The sequence below is a fragment of the Oryctolagus cuniculus genome, chromosome 13 (assembly GCF_051225735.1).
Source record: "Oryctolagus cuniculus isolate XC-2025 breed Fujian yellow rabbit chromosome 13, ASM5122573v1, whole genome shotgun sequence".
Classification (NCBI taxonomy): domain Eukaryota; kingdom Metazoa; phylum Chordata; class Mammalia; order Lagomorpha; family Leporidae; genus Oryctolagus; species Oryctolagus cuniculus.
This window is the reverse complement of record NC_142879.1, coordinates 65066255-65093872: the sequence shown is the minus strand read 5'-3', so window position 1 is coordinate 65093872 and position 27618 is coordinate 65066255. Positions and strand designations below refer to the sequence as shown.

General features: G+C 46.3%; 1 long non-coding RNA gene across 1 annotated transcript; it reads left to right on the top strand.

Moving 5' to 3' along the window:
• On the top strand, window positions 1–27618 carry LOC103350910 (uncharacterized). The gene is made up of 2 exons (XR_011381544.2): window positions 1–927; window positions 27273–27618. It is a non-coding gene; the product is annotated as an uncharacterized LOC103350910 (long non-coding RNA).

The window sequence follows — 27618 nt, the reverse complement described above, 5'->3', positions numbered from 1 at the left end:
TTTGAGCTTTGCTACTTGTTGGCCATACGAACTCCAGCAAGTTACCTGAGCTCCTTGAGTCTCAAGCCTTTTCATTTGTAAGCCGAGAACAGCTATACTTCCTCGCAGATTGTTAGGAAGAAATATCGAGTTGATGTAGCATATCAAGCAGTCTAGCAAGAGGTGCTTACTGTTATTCTGTATTATTCAGAGTTTCCGCCCGTCCTGGAAAAGAAAAGATGGCAAAGGCTTTGGAAGACACACGTTAGTTAAAGGATCAGCCCAGTGCTCCCACAGCTCCGAAGTGGGCAGCTTCAATTTGCAAAACTGGTAGTTGCTGCAATAACCCAGCGGGCATTTGAACAACTGCCAGGCCTTCCGAATGGAACCTTCTGCCCTTGGGAATCCTCACATAGCTGCTGAAGCCTCGTGAGTAAGCCCTGGTAACTGTTTAAAACATATTAGCTTTGAGCCAGGTTTGTCACTGCCTGCTTGATCAACACCGCTTATGAAGAGCTGTCTCTGCATCTGCCTGCAGGGGAAATCTTTGGTTCTCACATCGACATCCAGCTGTGTCTGGGTTGAAACTATTTGTGATGGTTTCAGAATCCCTGCAGTGTCTTCTCAAAGACAGCCTGATGCTCTCTGGAGCAAGGGCGCATGGAACTTTGCTGGATGATCTGAGGTTACACCTTGTGACTTCACCTTTCCCCGAATGCCAACAGGCGTAATACGTACGGTCCACCTGCTCCAGCTCAACTCGCTCTTCATCCATGGGTTTCTGCACCATCTTCCAGGGGACCATCCCATTAGGAGGCATGGAATAACTCCTGGCTAAGAGTTGGGAAACACTGGCCTCTGAGGCTGGTGAGGAAGGAGGACGAGGTCTTCCATTTACCACGTTCCTGCTGTCATCATCAAGGCAGGTAACATCATTGTACCCACCAGGTCAGTTGGGGGAGGGTTTGTCCAGCCTTCCATGTTTGCTTAGTATTGAACCTCATGGAGTTTTAAAGTGAATTGTTTTGTTTGACTATTCCAAGACACAAATCATTTTCTTCTGGTTATCTGAACAAACTGAAAAAAATATTGTGAGTCAGTTTCCACTGAGTGTCTGATAATCCATGCCTTCTACTATACATTAGACTTTCAAGAAATGCTTCCAGAAGGTAACCCGGGTTTCTGGTTCTGGCACTTGCAGGTCCATGTGGACTTCCTCGGGCAGCAATTGTAGCTTCAGGTATTCATTTGCTCCAGCTTTCATTTTTCTCGAGTTTTTCAAATCACTTAATACAACCTCTGCCATAGCGTCTGCTTCACAGCAGTTTCTGGGATAATGAAAATTGCAACAATGCTATCTAACGCCTCACTACTTACACACTTTCTAAATAGATATTTGCATGAAATTTCACGAACTGAAGTATTTTTACTTGTGTCATAAAACAAAAGGATCTAAGAAGGCCTTAGTTCATGTTTTTAATCTCTCTTGTGTACAATCTTATTGGACAACTCTGTTTTTGTCTTAAATAGATATTTGGGGTGTAGGTAAGTTGTTGACTATTCATATGAATGATTCTGTCAGCAAAAATCAAATATACAAACAAGTTAGTTAGTTGCCCAAAATACTTTGAAAAAAATAGATTTGATGTTTTGATATCTAAATCAAGCATACTATCCTGTTCCTTGCATTTTAAAATACAACATTTATAGTTAACCTTAAACATGTTAAAATATGTTTAACATTGTGATAGTCTCAGGAAAGTTTTTGCAGTAGATTAGTATTTTTGTAGAAACAAGTTAGTCTTCATTTGAATGCCTGGCAGGCAGAGTTTAGAAGTTATTATCAAGTGAATATAGTTTAATGTAGTTCATCGAACTGGTTTAACTCATAGATACTACCAGACTTGAATGAGACTTTTCAGGGAATTTAGTTTAGCTCCTTTGTATTCAAGGCTTTGAGTTTTATTTAAAAAAAAAAAAAAAAGAAGAAGAAGAAGCTCTCCGTGAAAAGGAGAGTTATTTAAAATCCTTTTTCTACTACTTAAAAAGGATTAGCTATGTTTTGAATCAGTAATATATGCACATGGCACAAAATCCAAAAGGTACAAAGACTGTAGTGAAAAAGATAGTCTCCCCCCACTCCTCATCCTCTTCCCGCCTAATAGTCTTCTCCAGATTCAGTTATCGGCTTTGTGTTTCTGTCTACTTTGTAAAAAAGCGGATGCAAATATTTAAATTCTTTGATTAGTATTTTGTTACATTCTTTTTAGAATAACCAGAGAACTGGCATAACATATAATCCTTCCAGAATCCTATGCAAAGTTCTTATTTCACTTATGAAACAGAGAAAATAAAAGTTGCTTATTTTCTCTGAAACCTGAGAAAATCTTCCATCGCTTATTAATATGATAATAATTATAAAATAAACTCTGTAACAGATTATGAAGGCAATAACTAAAATGATCGTATCGTGTATTTGAATGAAGTAGAAAACTAGTTTGCATTGAAGTTCAAGATAATAATAAAATATTTTTAATTGTTTGGTAATCAATTGGAGGAATATTATTTCTCTGATTTGAAAATTTCTGAACTAAAGCTTTTCATGAATTTATGTCAGGTTTTTAAAAAAATCTAATTATTCCTAACTAGAAATCCTACTTTCCCTAATAAGTTTTTCAATTATGTCTACTCCTCCTAACAACCCTGGTTACCCTCCCGGAGATGAGGAACTGAGGCTGAGGCTTGACATCACTCGCCACAGGTGCACAGCAGTAAGGCAAGGCTGGCACACGCCTCAGCCTCCAGTGCACCCCGACATGGCCCACACTGGCGCTGGAAATGCAGAATCCACTCGTTTAGAAAGAGGTAGAATGCTTGACAGTAGGGAATCTCACTTCACCAAGGCATGGCCTCAAGGCTGCAGACACACTCCTAAGCAAAACAGAGCCAGGGAAGCTAGGTGAAAAGGGTTTTGGGTGAAATGATAATGGATAAAACAGCCATATTCTCGAAAGTGTTGATTAGCCGCCCATGTATCCCTTGGGGTAAGGTCAGTAAGGTCCATAGGGATCTGTCTTTGGAACTTTTTTTTTAAGGTTTATTTATTTGAAAGGCAGAGTTACAAAGAGGGAGTAAGAGATCTTCCATCTGCTGGTTCACTCCCTAAATGTCCACAATGCCCAGGACTAGGCCAGGCCGACGCCAGGCCGACGCCAGGAGCTTCACTGTGGTCTCCCATCTGGGTGCAGGCTCCCAAGTACTTGGGCCATCTTCTTCTGCTTTCCAGCCAGCACCCATATGGGATGCTTAACTCACTTACCTAAATGTTGGCCCCTCTTGGACCTATCTGGATCAACATTGTATTAATGCTTGGGACCACAGCAATGATCGAATGTGGTGGAACTTACAAGAGTACTTTGAAAAGTCTGCAGAAAATTGAATTAAAAGGCAAGTTTATTTTGGGGTAAAAATTTTTGAAATCTATGCATAGCTTTTTTTCACAATACATATTTTTCAAGAACTTTTTGAGGACTCCTTATATAAATATCTATTGAATAAATGAATGAATGAATGAATGAATAAGGGTATTTGCATTGTGCTGATCATCTCTTTAGCAGTTACAGTTTCAAGTCATAATAATTATGTTAAACAACAAATTTAAGATTGCAAAACCAAAATACATAAATATGATAGCTCAAGGCTAAAACAATGAAATTTAACAAGGAATAATGTTAAATACCAAACATGGGCTTCCATAATCAATCGTACAGTGAGACGATACGAGCATTAGGGCCTCTAGTGTGGAGGGAAAGCAAAAAGGGGACGTAGAGACAGAAAGAGAAAGAGAGCCAGTTTTGTACTTCTGTGGATAAGAACTTCAAAATGAGGCCGGCGCCGCAGCTCATTAGGCTAATCCTCCACCTGCAGCACCGGCACACCGGGTTCTAGTCCCGGTCGGGGCGCCGGATTCTGTCCCGGTCGCTCCTCTTCCTGTACAGCTCTCTGCTGTGGCCGGGGAAGGCAGTGGAGGATGGGCCAAGTCCTTGGGCCCTGCACCTGCATGGGAGACCAGGAGAAGCACCTGGCTCCTGGCTTCAGATCAGCGCTGTGTGCTGGCCGCAGCGCGCCGGCCGCAGCAGCCATTGGAGGGTGAACCAACGGTAAAGGAAGACCTTTCTCTCTGTTTCTCTCTCTCTCACTGTCCACTGTGCCTGTCAAAAAATAAAAATAAAAAAAAATTTAAAAATGAGGCCAATATGTGATACAGCTACTGAATACAACAGACAATTGGGGAACAAAGCAAGGTAGGCTAGTCCTCATATTTGCTCTGTAATTGTCAGAAGCCATTTGTAATATGTTTCCAACTCTGGGTCCCTTGGGTCAACAGGGACAATAAAGACACAGGGAGAATCCATAAGGGGGCCTGCATGGAGGCTTAAGCTGCCCCTTGCAATGCTGGCATCTCATAAGGGGAACCAGTTTGTGAAACCTGGCTGCTCCACTTCCAATCCAGCTCCCTGCTAATGCGCCTGGGAAAAGCAAAGGAAGATGGCCCAAGTGCTTGGGCCCCTGTACCCACATGGGAGACCCAGAAGAAGCTCTGTTGGGGCCATTTGGGGAGTGAACCAGTGGATGGAAAATCTCTCTCTCTCTTTCTCTCTCTCTCTCTCCCCGTAACTCTGCCTTTCAAATAAACAAAAATAAATATAAAAAAAAAAGAGAGAACCCACAAGATGGTGACCAAGGTGATGAGTGAAGTTAAATCTGTGATACACGAAGAATAATTGATGAACCTAGGGATCTTAGCCCAAAAAGACTAATTTGGAGAAGCATGATAGCTATCTCTTAAAAGTGGAATGGTGTCTAGTAAAAAAAATTACATTTACAGGAGGGTACAGGGTTTGAAAAATTCTCAGAGGTTATCTCACCCACCTGTCCAACTGCAGCTTGAATCACTACTGCTAGCTTTTACGTATGACTGTGTCTCAATGAGAACATAAGCTGGGGTTGTTGGCTTGGAACCTAGACATGTGGTTCCCAAACTGAAGACACAGGAACAGCAGCATCAGCATTACCTGGGATGTTGTTAGAAATGCAAAACTCCTCACCCAACCCAGATTATGGGATCATAGACTGCCAGGGTGCGGCCTCACGGTCGGTACTCTACCAGGTCCTCTTTGTGATTCTGACACAGGCTAAAAGGTGACAACCATTACAGATCATGAGATATAGGTGTTTAGCCTACAACTTTTTTTTTTTTTTTTTTTTTTTTTTTTTTTTTTGACAGGCAGAGTGGACAGTGAGAGAGAGAGACAGAGAGAAAGGTCTTCCTTTGCTGGTGGTTCACCCTCCAATGGCCGCCGCGGCCAGCGCGCTGCGGCCAGCGCACCGCACCGATCCGATGGCAGGAGCCAGGAGCCAGGTGCTTTTCCTGGTCTCCCATGGGGTGCAGGGCCCAAGCACCTGGGCCATCCTCCACTGCACTCCCTGGCCACAGCAGAGGGCTGGCCTGGAAGAGGGGCAACCGGGACAGAATCCGGCGCCCCGACCGGGACTAGAACCCGGTGTGCCGGCACCGCTAGGCGGAGGATTAGCCTAGTGAGCCGCGGCGCCGGCCAGCCTACAACTTTTTCTAAAGTCTATTTTTATTTATTTGAAAGGCAGAGCAACAGAGACAGAGACAGATAGACCTTCCATCTGCTGCTCCACTCCTCAAATGCCCAGAGCAGCCAGGCCTGCGTCAGGCCAAAGCCAGGAGCCTGGAATTCAATCCAGGTCTCCCATATTGGTGGCAGGGACCAAGTTCTCGAGACATCACTGCTGTCTCCTGGAGTGCACATCAGCAGGAAGCTGGATCGGAACAACCGGGTAACCAGGACTCAAGTCAGGTACTTCAATATGGGGTGCAGGCATCCCAAGTATGGACTTAACTGCTGTGCCCTATGCCCAACCCGGTTCTCAGCTTACTAGCTCTGCTTAGGACAATGACAGAAATAGGTAATCCGTTAGCAAGGAGTAGGAAGAAACATCGAAGCTAGTGGCTAGAGCCTAGGGACATTTTCTTGTCTATCGTAACATCTTTGGAAATCTTTGGAATCAAATGCTTGATAAAATCAAACGCTTCCTCGAATGACCCAACATTGCTTGTATTTTTAGGAAGTTCTAGCAGCTTATCAATGGCTATACCACTATTCTTGCCAAAGAAACTGCCACTGCATCTAATCAAGCTTCTGGAGCAGCTTTCATTTACAGGAAATGAGGGGGCGAGTAGAGAAGAGAGAATTAAATGACACCAGGAGGAAACAAACAGGTAGATCCACAATGCAGGGTATTGTATGACACAACTAAATTAGCATCTTCTGTGAGTCAATGGCTGTAAAAAACAGGTGGGAAGCAGGAAGGCACTCGAGACCAAAAGAAACCCGAGAGATATAATAGACAAATGTAGCATGCGCATCTTGGGGAATCTGATTCAATCAAATTGGTTGTGAATTATGAAGGAGGGGCTGGCGTTCTGGCGCAGCAGGTAAGCCACTGCCTGTAATCCTATATGGGTGCCAGTTCGAGTCCTGGCCGCTCCACTTCCTATCCAGCTCCCTGCTAATGTACCTGGGAAAACAGAAGGTGACCCAAATGCTTGGTCCCCTGCCACCTATCAGGGAGAACCTGGCTCCTGGCTTGGACCTGGCCCAGCCCTGACTAATGCAGCCATTTGGGGAATGAACCAGCAGATGGAAGATCTTTGTGTCTCTCTGTCTCTCTGTAACTCTGCCTTTCAAATAAATAAATAAATATATATATTTTTTTAAAAGAAAAAATATGAGGAATGCATTTACAGATAACAACATAAAAAGAAAATAACTTCTCCAAAATCCATAAGTTACATAGCGCCATAGCACTTTGATTTTCCATAAACATTAAGTAAAAAGATGATTTTCATGTAATAGTAATAAAGATATACCCTGTGGGATAGAACACTTAATCGTTTATAAGACATTTGAGTTCTAACTATGTTATTCTTCTGTGACATGTTATATACCATACTTAGTTGTAAAATGGGAAGAATACTACCTCATTAAATGGTTAAAATACCTAGTAAAAGCCATGATAAAGAACAAGGTAAACACAAACGCTATGGAAGTATGACCTCAAAATCATGGCACGGTGGTGTGGTAGGCAGTAGTGAGATGGCGCTTCACGACGTATTGCAACTCTTGTGTAATGCCTCGCTGTGGGAGTGATATCGCTTCAGAGATTGGGTTACAAAAGGTTAGGTTCCCTTCTGGAGATCAGATTAGGTTCCCATCAGGTAGAGCATGAGTGGGGACACAGGAATCAACCAGTCTGTCTTCCTGCCTCTAAAACAGCCTCGGAGCGTGGCCACGAGGATGGTGGCAGCTGGGTGAAAGAGAACAGAAGGAATTCTTGCATGCTTCACTTGACTTCTGTGTTTTTCCACTGCCCGAATTAAAAAAAAATCACATTGTTCATGGAAAAATATGTGTCTTAATGAACCACAGGTGCACAGAGCTGGGGAAGAGGATCAGGCTGCTTTCCTCTCACCACTGCCCCCCCCCACCTCTTCCTTTTAACCATCTTACCTATTTTTCAGCGTACAATTAAAGAGTGTTAAGTATATTTACATCCTTGTAAAAAAGATATCCAGAACATTTTCCCTTTGCAGAACTAAAAGTTGGTACCCACTAAGCAACAATTCCCCTCTTCCTTCTCCCCTTAGCTCCTAGCAGCCAGCATTCCACTTTGTCTCCCTGGATTTGACTCCTCCAAGTACTCCACATACGTGGACGCCACGGTATTCTTCTTGTGACTGCCTTAGTCACACAGCATTAGTTCAAACATCATGGTTAATCTAGGTTGCACTGTGTGCCAGGATGTCTTTCCATCAGATGCCTAGGTCACACTGTTTACAAATTTATCCATCAATGAGCATTTGGGTTGCTTCCACATTTTGGCTATTACTAATAATATACTGAGTAACTGTCATATTGCTTTCCATAGCAGCTGTACCATTTTACAGTCCCACCAACAGTTGACAGGATTTCCAACTTCTCCATATCCTCACTGACACTTGTCATCTTCTGCAGATTTTTGTCATTTGTGATAAAAGCAAACCTAATGGGTATGAGCTGGTATCTCATTTTGGCATTGCCCTGAGGATCAGTGATGTTGAGTATCTTTTAATCTATCTGTTGTCCATCTATATATCATATTTGGAGAAATGTCTATTCTATTCCTTGCACATTTCTAGTTGGGTTAATTTATCCTTTTGTTCTTGAGTTTTGGGAGATCTTTATACATTGTGGACATTAACCTCCTGCTGAATAGAAGGGGTCTTCAAAAACCCCATGTAAAATGTATGCTTATGCTATAGTCCAATTTCCATTTTGCCTTTTTTTTTTTTTTTTTTTTTTTTTGAGAAGCTGAGAGTCAGAGAGCCCTCGTCCATCTGCTGGTTCACTACTCCCCAAGTTGCCAGCAATGGTTCTAAGCTGGCAGCTGAAGCCAGGAGGCCTGAACTTGATCCACGTCTCCCACTCAGATGGCAGGAACCTAACCACTTGATCCATCACCACTGTCTCCCAGGATATGCGTTAGCAGGAAGCTGGACTCGGGAGCAGAGCTGGAGTGTGAAACCCAGGTACTCCAAAATGATACACAGGCATTGGGATCACTACATCAAACACCTGCCACCTTCCACAAGCTTTCTGAAGTACTACATAGATGATTTGTAAAAGATTTCCTATTTTGGAGGCTGCCTTCTCATTCTGTTGATTGTGTCTGTCAATGCAGGAAAGATTTTTAAATAACGCAGTTCCATTTGTCTGTTATTACTTCTGTTGCCTGTGCTTTGCGTGTCACATCCAAGAAATTTTTAAAATGTAATGACAATGTTTTCCTCTTATGTTTCTTTGAGTTTTATAGTTTAGGAACTTTAATCCACTTAGGATATTTTTTGTATTTGATATAAAATAAAGGCCCAATCTGATTCATCAGCTACTCCAAAATGGGACACGGGCATTGGGATCACTACATCAAACACCTGCCACCTTCCACAAGCTTTCTAAAGCACTATCATAGATAATTTGTAAAAGATTTCCTATTTTGGATATATGGATATCCAGTTTCTCCAACACAATTGGTTAGAGACTATCCTTTCTTGGTCACTTTGTCAAAGATCATTACACCAAACATGTGAGGGTTTTTCTCTGGGTTCTATTATATTCCATTAGTGTATGGAATATATACATTAGTATATGTGTATATATATATATAAACATACATACACACGTCGATACCATACTGTTTTTTTTTTTTTTTTTTTTTTTTTTTTTTTTTTTTTTTTTGACAGGCAGAGTGGACAGTGAGAGAGAGAGACAGAGAGAAAGGTCTTCCTTTGCCGTTGGTTCACCCTCCAATGGCCGCCGCGGCCGGCGCACCGCGCTGATCCGATGGCAGGAGCCAGGTGCTTCTCCTGGTCTCCCATGGGATGCAGGGCCCAAGCACCTGGGCCATCCTCCACTGCCTTCCCGGGCCACAGCAGAGAGCTGGCCTGGAAGAGGGGCAACCGGGACAGAATCCGGCGCCCCGACCGGGACTAGAACCCGGTGTGCCGGCGCCGCTAGGCGGAGGATTAGCCTAGTGAGCCGCGGTGCCGGCCCTACCATACTGTTTTGATTACTATGTTTGGAAGTCAGGAAGTGCAAGTCCTCTAAGTTTGTTCTTTTAAAAAAATTATTTTGACATCTTGGGGGCCCTTGAGATTCCACATGAATTCTAGGATAGATTTTTCTATTTCTGCAAAAAATGCCATGGCTGGGGGTGTGCTTTGGCCCGCTAATTAAAATACTCGGGCCCATATTCGAATCCAGGGTTTTGATACCTGGCTCCACTCCTCACTGCAGCTTCCTGCGACTGCAGACCCTGGGAGGAAGCACGGATGATTCAGGTGACTGGGGTTTTGTAGGAGAACTGGACTGAGTTCCAGGCTCCCAGTTTTGGCTCCAGTCTGGGGTCACTGCAGGCATTTGGGGAGCGAATCAGCAGATGGGAGCTCTCTTTCCTTCTGATTCTCAAATAAATTAATTTTTAAATTGTCATTGGGATTTTGATAAGAAATGCCCCAAACCTGTTTTGCTTTCAATACCGTTGACATCTTAATGATATTGTCTTCCAATTCATGAAAATAAGATGTCTTTCTATTATTTAGAGATTATTATTATTATTATTTAGAAATTACTATTATTTATTTGAAAGTCAGAGTAACAGAGAGATATCTTCCATTTGTTGGTTTCTTCCCCAGATGGCCAAAGCCAGGAGCCTGGAACTCCATCCAGGTCTCCCACATGAGCACAAGAGTCCAAGCACTTGGACCATCCTCCTCTGCTTTCCCAGGTACATTAGGAGGGAGCTGGATCAGAAGTGGAGCAGCTGGAACTTGAACTGATACACGAGACGCCAGTGTTGCACTCGGCACCTTGAACAGCTACACCACAGCACCAAACCCTCTGCAATTTACTTCAACAATCTTTTGTACTTTTTTTTGTGTACAAGTCTTTCACCTTCTTAGTTAGGTTTATTCTGAAGTATTTTATTCTTTCTAATGTTATTGTAAATGGAACATCTTGATTTTCTTTCCTGATTATTCATTGTTAGTGTACAAAAAAGTCCCGTTTTTTTAAAATAGGAATACACTTTTTCTGTCCAGAAATTTGCACACTCCTGAGAGTTTATTCTTTAGAAAATTTTTACATATTTATTTTCATTGTATTTGAAAGGCAGAGAGAGAAAGAGTTATTCCACCTGCTGGTTCACTTCCCAGATGCCCTCAATAGCTAGGGTGGCACCAGGCTGCAACTAGTAGCCAGGCACTCACTCTGGGTCTCCCGCATGGGTGGCAGGAACCCAACTTTCCGAGGCATCACGTGCTCCCTTCTCAGGGTGCACAGCAGCAGGAAGCTGGAATCAGAAGCCGAGCTGGTGTCCCAAGAAGTCTCTTCACTGGGATACCAAGTGCCCATCTCACTCTTTACTTACGCTGCAGGGGAATCATGTTATGGGATTGATGTGCATTGCAGCCAGTGAAGAATGTTTAGAAATCAAAATGCTAGAGGCCGGCACTGTGGCATAGAAGGTTACGCCTCTGCCTGCAGTGGTGGCATCCCATATGGCGTTGGCTCGTGTCCCAGTTGCTGCACTTCCAATCCTGCTCCTTGCTGATGTGCCTGGGAAACCAGCAGAAAGGGTTCAAGTGCTTGGACCCCTGCACCCACATGGGAGACCTGGAAGAAGCTCCTGGCTCTTGGGTTTGGCTGGGCCAGCCATGGCCGTTATGGCCATACGGGGAGTGAACGAACAGATGGAAGACCTCGCTCTCTGTCTCTCCTCTCTATCTCTCTCTCTTACTCTTTTAAATAAATAAATCTTTTTTTTTTTTTTTTTGACAGGCAGAGTGGACAGTGAGAGAGAGAGACAGAGAGAAAGGTCTTCCTTTTCCGTTGGTTCACCCTCCATTGGCTGCTGGAGCCGGCGCACCACGCTGATCTGAGGCCAGGAGCCAGGTGCTTCTACTGGTCTTCCATGCAGGTGCAGGGCCCAAGCACTTGGGCCATCCTCCACTGCCTTCCCCGGCCACAGCAGAGAGCTGGACAGGAAGAGGAGCGACCGGGACAGAATCTGGCGCCCAGACCAGGACTAGACCCCTGTGTGCCGGCGCCGCAGGCGGAGGATTAGCCTAGTGAGCCGCGGAGCTGGCTAAATAAATAAATCTTAAAACAAAAGGAATAGCAAATTATTTGCAGTGGGGGTGGGGGTGTAGGTGTGAGGGATGACTGCCCAGTCCTAAATCCTTGACGGGCATTTGTACCAGGATTCTTTTAGATACACATGATGCAAGATCCTTTATTAACTGCCTCAAGCCAGGAAGAAAAAGAACACACATAACTGAAGTGTCCAGAGGCACAAAGGGACTTTGGACCTGCTTCTGGGGGGGCGGGGCTAAAACAACGTATCAGCCGTAGGAGCTACAGGGCCCCTTGCTGTCTCCGGTGCCTGGAGGCCCTGGGTATCTCAGATCCGGAAATACAGAAACATTTTTTTCAATTCTGTAGAACAGTTTTCAGAATTTGGAAAATACGAGTGGAGGGGAGTCACAGGAGAGAGACGTGGATGAGTCCTAGCACACAGAATGGGAGCTCCAGGCTCCTGGCTTCTGCCTGGCCCAGCCCAGGCTGTGGCAGGCATTTGGGGAGTGAACCAGGAGATGGAGGATCTCTGTCTTTGTCTCTCTGTGTCTTCTCCCTTTCAAATAACTACAAACAAGAATATGTATATATATTTTTTTTCATTCCTTGGGACACGCTCATCCCATGTGGGAGTCGTAGTCCCCACGCAGGACGAGGTCTGTGGAAGAGAAATCTGCAGTCCCTGCCCTGGGACCCAGAAGAAAGGCTTCTGGTTCTTTCATTCAACTGCCCCAAGTGCAGCTGTCCAGGCCTGTGTTATCTGATGTCCACACGAGGCTATGGGGCACTTCCATGTAGCTACCCCGAACTGAAATACAAGTGTAAAATATACAGCAGACTTGGAAGACCAAAGAAATGGTAAAATACCTCCTTAATAAGTTTTATAGTGGTTGCAAGTGGAAATTATATTTTTACCTCTTTTTAAACTTTTTATAGCATAGCTGCTAAAATTTGCTTAGCTACATCTGTGGTTCACATTGTGCATTCATTGCTAATCTGGGCAGGCTGAGTTTTCCAGAAAAGCCTGTGCCCTCCCCCGCCCCGCTCTGTTCTGGCTGTGTGTGCACGTGTGTTTGTGTGCATGTGCGTGTTTGTGTGTGTGCTTGTGTGTATGTGTGTGCGTTTAAAAATTAGAGCACATGCGTGCACGAGAGAGGTATCTTCTATCTGTTAGTTCACTTCCCAAATGGCCACAATGGCCAGGGCTAGGCCAGGCCTAAGCCAAGATCTCCATCCGGGTCTCCCACTTAGGTGCAGGGGCTCAAGCACTTGGGCCATCTTCCACTGCTTTCCCAGGTGCCTTAGCAGGGAGCTGGATCAGAAGTGGAGCAGCAGGGACTCCACTATGGATTGCTGGTATTGCAAGCTGTGGCTTAACCTGTTGTGCCACAAAATGCCAGACATTGCTCTGGTGCTTTTGGGAAGTGCTTAGGACGAGTTGAATAACTGAAGTGTGGGGGCAGAAGAACCTGCCCACCCAACTGAAGTGTGGGGGCAGTGGTCAGGTCAGACCCATTCCTGGGAGTCTGCCTAGCGCTTCCCAGAGTTGCCACCCCTGCCGGCTCCCGCCGTGGTCCGCTTCAGCTGCTGTGGACAACCCTAGAACCTCCCTTGGGATCCGCACGTGCAACGTCAGGGTGTGCACGTCTCCTCTCACTGAGGCTGGGGTCAGACACTGGCCAAGGGCACTCTGGTTTAATGCAGGCCGAGCTGGAGCGGGCCTGCAGGAACAGCAGCACAGGGCTGCAAACACGACACTCGCACATGGCAGCCGTGGTCGTGTCTCCGTGGCCGCAGGGCTTCTGGTATGGGGACTGAACGTGGAGACATCGGTCAGGAGAGTGCATCGCCCTGAAGCTGCCCCTGTGCCCACCAGCCTGGGCGATCCAGTGCTTCTGCTGTGGCGCTGTTTCCACCCAGCTCAAGGTGCACACTCTGTTCCCACAGCTCTGTTTATTTTTTATTTAGTTATTTGATGTGCTATCAAAATACCCTTCCGTAGTGGAGCCCATAAGCCTTTGACTAAAATATAAATTAAAAATATTACCTCAAGGAAGAGATGTACAATTTGGGACATGCTCAATTGGACTTGCCCCAAATGGTAGAGTTAGAAACATACCAGGGGATTCCAATTCAATCCCATCAAGGAGGCATGTACCAATGCCATCTCACTAGTCCAAGTGATCAATTTCTGTTCACAATTGATCATAATGATAGGACTAAGAGCCAAAGGGATCACATAAACAAGACTAGTGTCTGCAAATACTAACTGATAGAATAAAAAAGGGAGAGAACGATCCAACATGGGAAGCGGGATACACAGCAGGCTCATATAATGACAGATGTCCTAAACAGCACTCTGGCCTCAGAATCAGCCCTTAAGGCATGCGGATCTGGCTGGAAAGCCCATGAGAGTATTTCAGGCATGGAAAGCCAAGACACTCTGGCAAAAAAAAAAAAAAAAAAAAAAAAATGACCTAAATGAAAGATCTCTGCGAGTGAGATCCCATTGGAAAGAACGGGGTCATCAAAGAAGGAGGTACCTTTCTCTGAAGGGAGGAGAGAACTTCCACTTTGACTATGACCTTGTCTAAATATGATCAGAGTCAGCGAACTCAAAAGGCTTCCATAGCCTTGGCAACTCATGACTAGAGCCTAGGGTAATTACTGACGCCATAAACAAGAGTGTCAATTTGTTAAGTCAACAACAGGAGTCACTGTGCACTTACTCCTCATGTAGGATCTCTGTCCTAAATGTGCTGTACATTGTGATTTAATGCTATAACTAGTACTCAAACAGTATTTTTTACTTTGTGTTTCTGTGTGGGTGCAAACTGTTGAAATCTTTATTTAATATACATTAAATTGATCTTCTGTATATAAAGAGAATTGAAAATGAATTTTGATGTGAATGGAAGGGGAGAGGGAGAGGGAGAGGGGAGGATTGCAGGTGGGAGGGAAGTTATGGGGGGAAAGAGCCATTGTAATCCATAAGCTATACTTTGGAAATTTATATTCATTAAATAAAAGTTAAAAAAAATTGTGGGGAGCAATCCGGACTAGACTAAGTTACTCGAATTAGGACTTATTCTATGCATCTGCTCTCCCACAATATGGCGCTGGGAGAGAAGTAAACAGCTTCCGCACAGCTGCCTCCAGTTCAACCAATTAACTGTAGGACTTGCTCCTGATTGGAGAGCAGCGTACTCAGCCGAGTTGGGATTGGCGGAGGAGGACTATAAAGGAGGAGAGAGACGGCATGCACCAGGAACATCTATGGGGAACATCTAAGGGAACCCGTGCAGCCCCCGAGAGAACCGGCCGGCGGGGTGCCGCTCCCCTGCGGAAGTGGGGAATGCGGCCAGGGGGAACTGCCCTTCCACGGAGGTGGAAGGGATAGTAGCCAACCCGGGAAGAACCAGCAGCAAACCCGGGGAGGGCCGAGCAGACGAAAGAACAGCGCAGGGTCCTGTGTCGTTCCTCCACGAAGAGGGGGAGCGACATAATGGTGCCGTGACTCGGATAGGAAACCTAGGACGGAGAGCAAACTTAGGAGGGAAGAAACGTGACTCGGATAGGAAACTTAGGACGGATATGAAACTTAGGAGGGAAGAAACGGGAAGAACTGGGAAAATACCGGAGAGAGAGACTAGCAAACAGCCTAGGGAAAAGCCGGACGAAAAGGGTGCCGGAAGAAGCTATTGAAAGCCTAGGCATAGACTCGCATACGGACTACGGGGGGAAGCTGGGAGAAATCTCTAAGGTAGAAAGCGAAAGTGAAAGCTAGAACAAACAGACTCGGATGCGGACTGTGGGGAGAGGCCAGGAGAAATGAGGGAGGAGTATTGTTGGAGGAAAGCTTGGGGAAACATACCGGGTAGAGAAAAATGTTAGGGAAATTGAAGCCGTGGGGGGCAGGCCAAGGCGGAAACGAAAGCCACTTTGGGATTCTCAAGTTAGCCCGGGAATAGGGGGCGAAAAGTTAAAACCAGAAGCTGAGACGCAAGCCAGATTGGGATCCGTCTGATTAGCCCGGGGAGCAAAGGACGGGAAGCCAAACCGTGGGGCGGAGACGTACGCTGGGTTGAATTCGCCAGGCTAGCCCGGGGAACTTAGATTGAATCCTAGTGGCGGACACGTGAGCTACGCTGTGTTACTCGCGGAAGCCGCCGCGTGCAGAGAGAGCACGGGGCGTGAATAGATAGGGAACGCTGGCGTAGGCCGTGGTTCAGACGCGAAAGGGTTAAGCGTGGAGACCGCGAAGCCGCGCAAAGCCGGGAAGCTGTGCAGATGAGAGAGGCGCGCGGGCTGAAGCGGCGCAGAGCCGGGAACCCGCCGGCGGGGCGAGGTGCCGGAAAGCCGCAGGGATAAGAGAAACAGAAGTTTTAGAAGTAAAGTGAGAAAAATAGGAATGCTGGAAGATAGAAGTAAAATGGGAGAAATAGGAATGCCCGGAGATAGAGAAATAGAGAAAAATAAGGCCTCCCCTCAACATGCCAATTAGAAGGCTTGGATTCGGTCTGCCTGATTTAAGGCGGTAAGCGCCAGCAAAGCTCGACCAGAGTACGCGCTGCAGGGCACCGAACACAGGCACGCATCAGCACCTAAAAACCTCCTCACAATGGCGAAGAGAGGACCCGGATTCGGTTTGCCTGATAGGACTTGTAAGAGCCTGTGGCAATTCTAGCAAGTAGAGCAGAGTGTGTGCCGCGGGACACCGAAGACAGGCGCGTATCAACGCTAAAAAATAAAAAGAAAGGGGGATCTGTGGGGAGCAATCCGGACTAGACTAAGTTACTCGAATTAGGACTTATTCTATGCATCTGCTCTCCCACAATATGGCGCTGGGAGAGAAGTAAACAGCTTCCGCACAGCTGCCTCCAGTTCAACCAATTAACTGTAGGACTTGCTCCTGATTGGAGAGCAGCGTACTCAGCCGAGTTGGGATTGGCGGAGGAGGACTATAAAGGAGGAGAGAGACGGCATGCACCAGGAACATCTATGGGGAACATCTAAGGGAACCCGTGCAGCCCCCGAGAGAACCGGCCGGCGGGGTGCCGCTCCCCTGCGGAAGTGGGGAATGCGGCCAGGGGGAACTGCCCTTCCACGGAGGTGGAAGGGATAGTAGCCAACCCGGGAAGAACCAGCAGCAAACCCGGGGAGGGCCGAGCAGACGAAAGAACAGCGCAGGGTTCAGTGTTGCTCCTCCACGAAGAGGGGGAGCGACAAAAATTACCTCAAAAAAATAAAAAGCGTTCAAAAAATAAAGATGCCCTCCCAAGGGTTCGCACTCTTACCTCCCAGCTGACTCGGCCTCCTGTCTTCCTTGCCGCTTCAGATGGTTCCCTAAACAGCTCCTGTTAGTATGGAGGCCGTACCTCCACCAGTCAGAGGGCTCCCTAGAACGGAGGTAGTACCCCACCTGTCAGAGGTTCCCTAGTACGGAGGTAGTGACCCACCTGTCAGAGGTTCCCTAGTACGGAGGTAGTGACCCACCTGTCAGAGGTTCCCTAGTACGGAGGTAGTACCCCACCTGTCAGAGGGTTCCCTAGCATTCAAGGCACAGTGGGCGCTCTGTCACCACTGGCTCTCAGTGCCATCTTTTCTTACGGGGCTCCTCTGGAAATCAAGGTCTTTGTCACCAACACAGGCCCCTCCAGTTCCATAACTTCCAGTCATCTAATGGTCGCAAGATCTCCATGGCCATTCTAGCTGGACTTTCATTGCTGTTATTATTTGTTGTTTAGTATTTATTTACGAGAGAGAGAAAATGCTCTCATCCACTGGTTTACTCCCCAAATCCCTGCAGCAGTGTCTGAGGCTGGGGCAGGGGTGGGGAGGCCAAAGCCAGGAGCCTGGAACGCAATCTGGGTCTCCCTGGTAGGTGACGAGGACCCAAGTACTCCAACATCACACTGCCTCCCAGAGTGTGCCTAGCACCCTGATATGGGAGGTGGGTGTCCTAGCGGTGTCTTAAACCCGTGTGCCGAATGCCCCCACCAGTCACCAAATGCTCACCGTTTCGCTAGCTTGTTGAATGCATAAGGCAACAGATGGTCATGATGAAAGCATTTCTCTGCATATCTGATTAAAAACAACAATAGTTTCCATGGTGAGCAAGCTAGGTTTACCTGGTGCTACATGGGTGCCAGACCCCAGGCTGGCCTCCATCTCGCACCTGAGCTGTCTGAGAGGAGGTAACCTTGTCTTCATCTGCATCAGCTTGGATCTCCATCAAAAACGCCTTTCAGATATGAACTCCCGTTTCTTCACTCCCAAGTTCAGGCTTCTAATTTCTGGCCTCCACTGAAAAAAAAAAAAAAGAAGAAGAAAGAAAGAAAGAAAGAGAGAGAGAAAGAGAGAAGAAGGAGAGAGAAAGAGAGAGAGAGAGAGAGAGAGAGAGAGAGAGAAAGAAGGAAAGGAAGGAAGGAAGGAAGGAAGGAAGGAAGGAAGGAAGGAAGAAGGAAGAAAGGAAGGAAGGAAGGAAGGAAGGAAGGAAGGGAAGGAAGGAAGGAAGAAGGAGAAGGAAGGAAGGAAGGAAGGAAGGAAGGAAGGAAGGAAGGAAGGAAGGAAGGAAGGAAGGAAGGAAGGAGAAGGAAGGAAGGAAGGAAGGAAGGAAGGAAGGAAGAAAGAAAGAAAGGAAGAAAGAGAAAGAAAGAAAGAGAAAAAGAAAGAAAGAAAGAAAGAAAGAAAGAAAGAAAGAAAGAAAGAAAGAAAGAAAGAAAGAAAGAAAGAAAGAGAAAGAAAGAAAGAAAGAAAGAAAAGAAAGGAAAGAAAGAAAGAAAGAAAGAAAGAAAGAAAGAAAGAAAGAAAGAAAGAAGAAAGAAAGAAAGAAGAAAAGAAAGAAAGAAAGAAAGAAAGAAAGAAAGGAAAAGAAAGAAAGAAAGAAAGAAAGAAAGAAAGAAAGAAAGAAAGAAAGAAAGAAAGAAAGAAGAAAGAAAGAAAGAAGAAAGAAAGAAAGAAAGAAAGAAAGAAAGAAAAAGAAAGAAAGAAAAAAGAAAGAAAGAAAGAAAGAAAGAAAGAAAGAAAGAAAGAAAGAAAGAAAGAAAGAAAGAAAGAAAGAAAGAAAGAAAGAAAGAAAGAAAGAAAGAAAGGAAAGAAGAAAGAAAGAAAGAAAAAGAAAGAAAGAAAGAAAGAAAGAAAGAAAGAAAGAAAAGAAAAAGAAAGAAAGAAAGAAAGAAAGAAAGAAAGAAAGAAAGAAAGAAAGAAAGAAAGAAAGAAAGAAAGAAAGAAAGAAAGAAGAAAGAAAGAAAGAAAGAAAGAAAGAAAGACAGCCTCCTAGGGCTGGGACACTTGGCCAGAGCAGTTAACTTCCGTCAATCAAGAGTGCTGGGTTCAAGTCCCAGCCCCACACCCGATTCTAGCTTCCTCCTGACACACACCCTGGGGGACAGCAGGTGACGCCTCAAGTGTTTGCATGCCTGCCACCCGTGTGGAAAACCCAGATTGAGTCCTGGGCTCCTGACCCAGCCCCAGCTGTTGTGAGGCTTTTGGGGAGTAAACCTGTGGATGGAAGATCTCTCCCTCTCTCTCTCTCTCTCTCTCTCTCTCTCCGTCTCTCTCTTCCTTTCAAATAAAACGGAAATAAATAATTAAACTTTTAAAAATCTTGAGGCCTTTCTTATACATCCCCTTAACTTGAATAGCCTGCTTCCTTGCATAAAATAATCACTAACAATTATGCAAAGCACAAAGAGCAGCTTTCTGTAAACACTCATTTGAGAGGCTTCGTGTCAGTGGTAAGAGCTGTGGCCAGACTCCTGGATTTTGGTTCACTGCTTATTTGCTGCATAACCATGGGCAATCAATTTAACCTCTCTACAGGTTCCTCATCTTCAGGGGGGGTAATATCAGTGTCTTATCTCCCAGGATTGTTTTGACATTTCAGTGGATTAATTTATTTAAGGCATTTAAATCCTTGCCAAGACAGCAGTGATATGAAGTAAGTGCTAGCTGTCATGGAGCCATTCGCTGTGGCGGAGTGGGCTAAGGCCCCCTCCTGCAGCACCAGAGTGCCATGTGGGCGCCAGTTCAAGTCCTGGCTGCTTCTCTTCCAGTCTGGCTCTCTGCTATGGCCTGGGAAAGCAGTAAGTGGAAGATGGCCCAAGTGTCTGGGCCCCTGCACCCATGCGGGAGACTCGGAGGAAGTATTCCCAGTGGCCTGAATGTGCCTCCTTTTGAATCCAGTGCAGTGAGGGACAGGATCATCCCCACAGTGCTTTTGGATGTGCCTATTCTTTTGCTTTCCTTCCCTCATTCTGTAGCATGGAATGACCTGCCTTTTAGGATTTAAAAATAGGTGCCTAGACTAGGCTTTGAGATATTTCAAGAATATAGCATCAAAGGAATCCCAGATTCTATAAAAATTTTAAATGCATTTTCATCCCTACAAATACTGTGACCTTTGTCATCCTTTCAAAAGCAATGGGTACGGTTTTGTTTTTGCTTTGCCTTGCTTATCTTTCAGCAATCAATCTTTCAGCAAAAACTCAAGTAGTGCACAATTGCCTCTGTGATTTCAAGCAGGCATGGTATAAACCGGTGGCATGAGAAACACAAACCCACCCACCTGAAAAATGTGAAGATGAACTTGCCCTCCAACGTCAAGGATGTCTTTAAAATCCCTGGCTGGAGTCATTAACGACATAACAACTGTTAGATGAATGTTGATGCTGCTTTCTTTTTTCTCTTTAAGTGTACACAGCCAACGAGAAAGCGCAGTGGATGATCTGGGCAATGCTATGTGTGTGCCTTGTATTCCAAGATGCTGGAGTTATGTGCATATCACCCGGCTTTGTACCATACCACTCTGTAACCTTGGCCTCTCTGATCATACTGTGCACTATACTGAGAGCTTCACACATGTGAGGTAGCCTGGATATGAAGCCGACCCAATAGGAGTAATCCAGATTGAATGGTGAGGGGCCAACCTAATCCTTTGTCTTTGGGGAGTTTGATTGTGAACCAAGAGAAAACAAGTTCATGGTTTGGACATGACCCTAAAGCTGCTGCGTGGGGCTTCTGCTTCAAAGGAGAGAATAAGATGGCCAGGCCATGGATCTGCCATTGCTTCCAACAATCATTGTTTGGAATTACTGTTTTATATGAAGCCTGGGTGTTTTGTTTTGTTTTTGTTTTTGGCCAGGACATTTTCATGCTTCTTTGCTTTCCCGGTATTCTGAAATATTTAAAAATAACTTTTAAAATTATAGAGGGAGGGGCTGGCGCTGTGGCGCACCAGGTTAATGCCCTGGCCTGAAGTGCCGGCATCCCATATGGGCATCAGTTCTAGTCACAGCTGCTCCTCTTCCAGTCTGGCTCTCTGCTATGGCCTGGGAAGGCAGTAGAAGATGACTCAAGTCCTTGGGCCCCTGCACCCGTGTGGGAGACCTAGAGGAAGCTCCTGGCTCCTGACTTCAGATTGGCTCAGCTCCGGCTGTTTGCAGCCATTTGGGGAGTGAACCAGCGGATGGAAGAACTTTCTCTCTGTATCTCCTTCTCAAGATCTGTAACTCTACCTCTCAAATAAATAAATAAAAATCTTTAAAAGTAAAAAAATTTGACAAAGTTACAGAACAAACTATATTAGAACAAATATCCAAGAATATTTCTCCAATGCTTTTCTAAAATTTTTTTATTTATTTGAAAGGTAGAGAGACAGAGACAGATCTTCCATCTGTTGGTTCACTCCTCAAATGCCCACAACAGTGCTGGGCCAGGCTGAGGCCAGGAGCCTGGAATCTGTCAGGACCTCCCACGTGAGCAGCGGAGACCCAGCTACTTAAGCTATCATCTGCTGCCTGCCAGGGTGCACGTTAGCAGGAGGCTGAGGTGGACCTTGAACCCAGGCACTCCAAAATGGGATGCCGGCAGTTGGGCCAATCCAAAGCCAGGAGGCAGGAGCTTCTTCCAGGTCTCCCACAGGGATGCAGGGGCCCAAGCACTTGGGCCATCTTCTATTGCTTTTCCAGGCCATAACAGAGAGCTAGACTGAAAGAGAAGCAGCTGTGACTAGAACTGACGCCCCTTTGGGATGCCGGTGCCACAGGCGGAGGATTAACCTACTGCACCACAGTGCCGGCCCATTCTGTAACTTAGTCATTCAGCAATAAATCACATATAAAAATTATTTTGCAACATCTACATCGTGTTCTATTGTACGGTTGTATCATATTTACCTAACCTGATCCTGGAGGATGTGGGCACTATTTTAAATTTGCAAAATAACAGCCAACAATCTGAAGGTCACTCTTGATCATGGCGTCTCCCCTGCTAGGTAAGTATTGAAGGTCACTCTTTTGCACACATATTTACCTATTTAGGTGAATATTTATCTACCATAAGTACCTAAAAGTGGAATTTGGTTTTTTTTTTTTAGGTTTTTTTTTTTTGTGTTTTTTGTTTTTTCTAAAAGTGGAATTTGGTTTTTTTTTTTTAGGTTTTTTTTTTTTGTGTTTTTTGTTTTTTTGACAGGCAGAGTGGACAGTGAGAGAGAGAGAGACAGAAAGAAAGGTCTTCCTTTGCCGTTGGTTCACCCTCCAATGGCCGCCACGGCCAGCGCGCTGTGGCCGGTGCACCGCGCTGATCCGATGGCAGGAGCCAGGAGCCAGGTGCTTTTCCTGGTCTCCCATGGGGTGCAGGGCCCAAGCACCTGGGCCATCCTCCACTGCACTCCCTGGCCACAGCAGAGAGCTGGCCTGACAGAGGGGCAACCGGGACAGAATCCGGCGCCCCGACCAGGACTAGAACCCGGTGTGCCGGCGCCACAAGGCGGAGGATTAGCCTAGTGAGCCGTGGTGCCGACTTAAAAGTGGAATTTGGAGGTCAAAGGAAATGTCTCTTAGATTTGAAATAGATGTTGCCAAACTGCACCTTACTGCTGATAACCAAAGCCTCCAAAGCAAGGAACCCACATGGACTTGGCCATGCCTGACAGCACCTGAGCCTCTGTACCTGGGAGTGAAGGTCTGCCTCGTCTCTTGTACCGCACCCTGACCTGCAGAAGTCTTGGTGATTATCATCGAAGAACTGCTCCGTGCTGGTACCTGTGCTCACACAAGGCCGCTGCCCAAAGGCCCACATGTGCACTGCGATGCATGAGTACAGCAGCGCGCACTGACACCGAGCTGAGAGAAGGCAAGCATTTTACATAAATCCGCACCAGGCAGATTTTACGTACTGAGGCTTCGATTTAGAAGTCACCCTTAAAGTCTGCTACTTAGAAGGGTCATGTCCAGCAGAATTCATCTATCCAAAGAGAGCAAAAATGGAATCGAGAAGGCTGTGTGTATCTTTTTAAAATAAAGTTGGGGGCCGGTTCTGTCGCACAGCGGGTTAGAGCCCTGGCCTGAGTGCCGGCATCCCATACGGGCGGCCAGTTCGAGTCCCAGCTACTCCACTTCCGATTCAGCTCTCTGCTATGGCCTGGGAAAGCAGTGGAAGATGGACCAAGTGCTTGGGCCCCTGCACCCGTGTGGGAGACTTGGAAGAAGCTCCTGGCTCCTGGCTTCGGATAAGCTCAGCTCTGGCCGTTTGCAGCCATCTGGGGAGTGAACCATCACCTGGAAGACCTCTCTCTCTCACTACCTCTCTCTGTAACTCTGTCTTTCAAATAAATAAAAAATAAGTTTAAAAAAAAAAAAAAAGAAGCTGCCTAAAGCGACGACAGAGCAGCGAGGTCTAGGTGAAGCTGCAGGTCGGCTTCATTCGGTGGCCTTTTTCAGAACCCGTAGGGCAGCACCAGGAACACAGGGACAATGGAGCCATAGTCTTCAGCCTCCAAGACGTAACAGATCTATGGAAACACAAAATGGGGGCACAGCTGGGGGCAACGGATCAGGCCTGAGTCACAGAGAAGATACCTGAAGGGACACTCAACACATGGGTTGACGTTTTCCCATGCAAAAAGGAGGACGAGATTTCAGACAAAGGAACAGGACACGCACAAGGACCCAGGAAGTCTGGAGAATGTGGGAAATGGGATGAATGCATGCTTCTGGAAGACAATGATACTAAGGATTTTGTCAGAAAGGTTTCTATCTTTAAAAAAAAAAACATTTGTTAATTTTGTTTGAATGTATTTGAATGACAGAAGGAGAGAGAGAGAGGTCTTCCCTCTGGTTCACTGGTTCACTCCCCAAATGGCTGCAACAGACAGAGCTGAGCTGAGCTGAGCTGATCCAAAGGCAGGAGCCAGGAGCTTCTTCCAGGTCTCTCACATGGATGCAGGTGCCCAAGCACTTGGGCCATCTTCCTCTGCTTTCCCAGCCACATTAGCAGAGAGCTGGATGGGAAGTGAAGAAGCCGGGACTTGAACCGGTGCCCATATGGGATGCTGGTGCTGCAGGTGGTAGCTTAATCTTCTATGCGTAGCACTGGCCCCCACAAGCATTTCATCTGATAAACATTTTTTTAAATTCTTTTTTTTTTTTTTTTTTTGACAGGCAGAGTGGACAGTGAGAGAGAGAGACAGAGAGAAAGGTCTTCCTTTGCCGTTGGTTCACCCTCCAATGGCCGCCACGGCCGGCGCGCTGTGGCCGGCGCACCGCGCTGATCCGATGGCAGGAGCCAGGAGCCAGGTGCTTTTCCTGGTCTCCCATGGGGTGCAGGGCCCAAGCACCTGGGCCATCCTCCACTGCACTCCCTGGCCACAGCAGAGGGCTGGCCTGGAAGAGGGGCAACCGGGACAGAATCCGGCGCCCCGACCGGGACTAGAACCCTGAGTGCCGGCGCCGCTAGGCGGAGGATTAGCCTAGTGAGCCGCGGCACCGGCCCTCTTTTTTAAATTCTTAAAATTCATGTTATTTATTTTGAAAGGCAGAGAGAAAGAGAGACAAAGATCTCCCATACATTGGTTCACTTCCCAAATGGCAGCAACCGCCAGGGCTGGGCCAGGCCAAAGCCGGGAGCAAGGAACTCCAAACTGGTCTCCCACGTGCATGGCAGAGACCCAAGTACCAGGCCATTTTCTGCTGCTTTCCAAACACATTAACAGAGAGCCGGATCTGGATCCGAAGGTCCAGGACTTGAACCGGCACTCCAATGTCGGATGCTCGTACTTCCCAGCACCGCGGCCTAACCCAGTGTGCAACAACGCCCGTCCCCAGGAACCTAATTTTTTATTTCATTTTAGTTCACAGGTACTTGATTCAGATTTTTTAGTATGTGTAGAACAACTTGGTTATGAGAATATATTTTTTCAACTATAAATGTATGCATTCTAAATTCAGATCTAGTATTTCTGATGAAAACTTAACATCTAAGTTGGGGTGTGCTGTAAGTATAAAATATATATTGGATTTTGAAGTTTTAGTATAAAAACAAAGAATGTAAAATCTTGATCACTTTTTCTATCAATTATATGTTAAAGTATTTTAGATATACTAGGTAAATAAAATATATAATTAAAATCAGTTTCATCTGCTTACTTTTCTTTTTTTTAAACGTGGCTACTAGGGGCTGGTGTCTTGTGTGGCACAGTGGGTAAAGCTGCCGCCTGTGACGCTGGCACCCCATATGGCGGCTGGTTTGTGTCCCAGCTGCTCCACTTCTGATCCAGCTCCCTACTAATGGCCTGGGGAAAGCATCAGAAGATGTCTAAGTATCTGGGCCCCTGCCACCCACATGGGAGACCTGGAAGAAGCTCCTGGCTTTGGCCTGGCCCAGCTCTGGCCATTGTGGCCATTTGGGGAATGAAGCAGCAAATAGAAGATCTCTCATATTCTGTCTCTCTGGCTTTCAAATTAAGAAAGAAATCTTTACTTAAAAAAAAAACTAAACCATGCCTACTGGAACATTTTCAATGGCATCTGTGGCTCCCACTATTTTTCTGTTGACGTTGCTGGTCGGGGGCCTCAGCACTTGCCCCAGAATCTCTGTAAGAGCTCCCCCCATTCTTTCTTCCTTCCTATGGTCAACCCATTCTCTACCAGCTCAATCCTCTCAAGTTACTAATTTTATCAAAGCAGAACACAAACTCAAATCACTCCTGTCCTAGGTCACCGACCTCCTGCTCCCTCCTCGGCCCAACCTTCACGGGCTTCTCCCCTTCAGCCAGCTCTGCCTTCTTTTTTTTTTTTTTTTTTTTTTTTTTACAGGCAGAGTGGACAGTGAGAGAGAGAGACAGAGAGAAAGGTCTTCCTTTTGCCGTTGGTTCACCCTCCAATGGCCGCCGCGGCCGGCGCGCTGCGGCCAGCGCACCGCGCTGATCCGATGGTAGGAGCCAGGAGCCAGGTGCTTTTCCTGGTCTCCCATGGGGTGCAGGGCCCAAGCACCTGGGCCATCCTCCACTGCACTCCCTGGCCACAGCAGAGAGCTGGCCTAGAAGAGGGGCAACCGGGACAGAATCCGGCGCCCCAACCGGGGCTAGAACCCGGTGTGCCGGCGCCGCTAGGCGGAGGATTAGCCTAGTGAGCCGCGGCGCCGGCCAGCTCTGCCTTCTAATCCCGCTGAGCCTTCCTTCTCCCAGCCCCCAAATGCAGCTCTGTCCTCCAGTTTTCACAAGAGAAACTAAACATCCTGATTCCTACGAAACTTTCTGACTTACAAAATGTTCCTAACTCCTACAGAGATGGCCTACCCGATATCCATGTCCCTTTTCTCCTTACAACAGAATATGAGCGGCAAAGTCCATATAAAAGAATAGATTCTCCAGTCCCCCTGACACAGTGGGAGAATTACAAGGTCAAAGGGGAAGCTACATGGAAGGTCCACCCAATGTCCCATCCAGTTCCCTGCTAATGTGTCTGGGAAAGCAGCAGAAGATGGCCCAAGTGCTTGGGCCCCTGCACCTGGGTGGGAGATCTGGAAGAAGCTCCTGGCTCCTGGCTTCAGCCTGGCCCATCCCTGACCATTTCGGGTACTTGGGGAGTGAACGAGCAGATGGAAGACCTCTCTCTCTCTGTCTCTCCCTCTCCCTGTCTGTAACTCTACCTCACAAATAAAGAAATAAAGAAAAAGAAACATGGAGGGGTTGACTTGAAGATGCTGGCATCTGATATTGGAGTGCCAGGCTAAGTCCCAGCTGTCCACTTCTGATCCAGCTTCCCACCATGTGCCTGGGCGGGCAGTGGAAAATGGCCCTAATGCTTGGTTCCTGCTTCCCATGTGGAAGACCAAGAGGAGTTGGTAGCTCCTGGGTTACGCCTGGCCCAGCCTTGGCCGTTGTGGGCATTTGGGGAGTGAATCAGCAGTTGGAAGATCTCTCTCTTCTCTCTCTCTCTCTCTCTCTCTCTGCCTTTCAAGCAGATGAAGATAAATAAATAAACATTTTAAAAATCATGGAAAGTTATATATAAAAAATCCTTTGCCTTTTCTAATTGCTTGATGAGTCAAATTAGATTTCTCTTTTTCTTTACGATCAGCAAGCTATGGTGATGGTGTCAGCAAGACACTCATTTATCCACCTCCAATCAGATTTTTCAAACTGACCATAAAGTTTCTCTACAATCTGTCTCCACTTTTCCACCTAATCTCATCCCTGATTTTTTTTTTTCTATCTTGTACTCTTGGTTCTGGTCATGAACTATTCAGCTGGGGCTGGCCCTATGGTGCAGTGGGTTAATGCCCTAGCCTGAAGCACTGGCATCCCATATGGGCACCGGTTTGAGACCCGGCTACTCCACTTCCTGTCCAGCTCTCTGCTGTGGCCTGGGAAAGCAGTCGAAGATGGCCCAAGTCCTTAGGCCCCTGTACCCACGTGGGAGACCCGGAGGAAGCTCCTGGCTCCTGGCTTCAGATCGGCCCTGCTCCAGCTGTTGCAGCCAACTGGGGAGTGAACCATCGAATGGAAGACCTCTCTCTCTCTCTCTGCCTCTCCTCTCTCTGTAACTCTGACTTTCAAGTAAAAATAAATAAATCTTAAAAAAAAAAAAAAAAA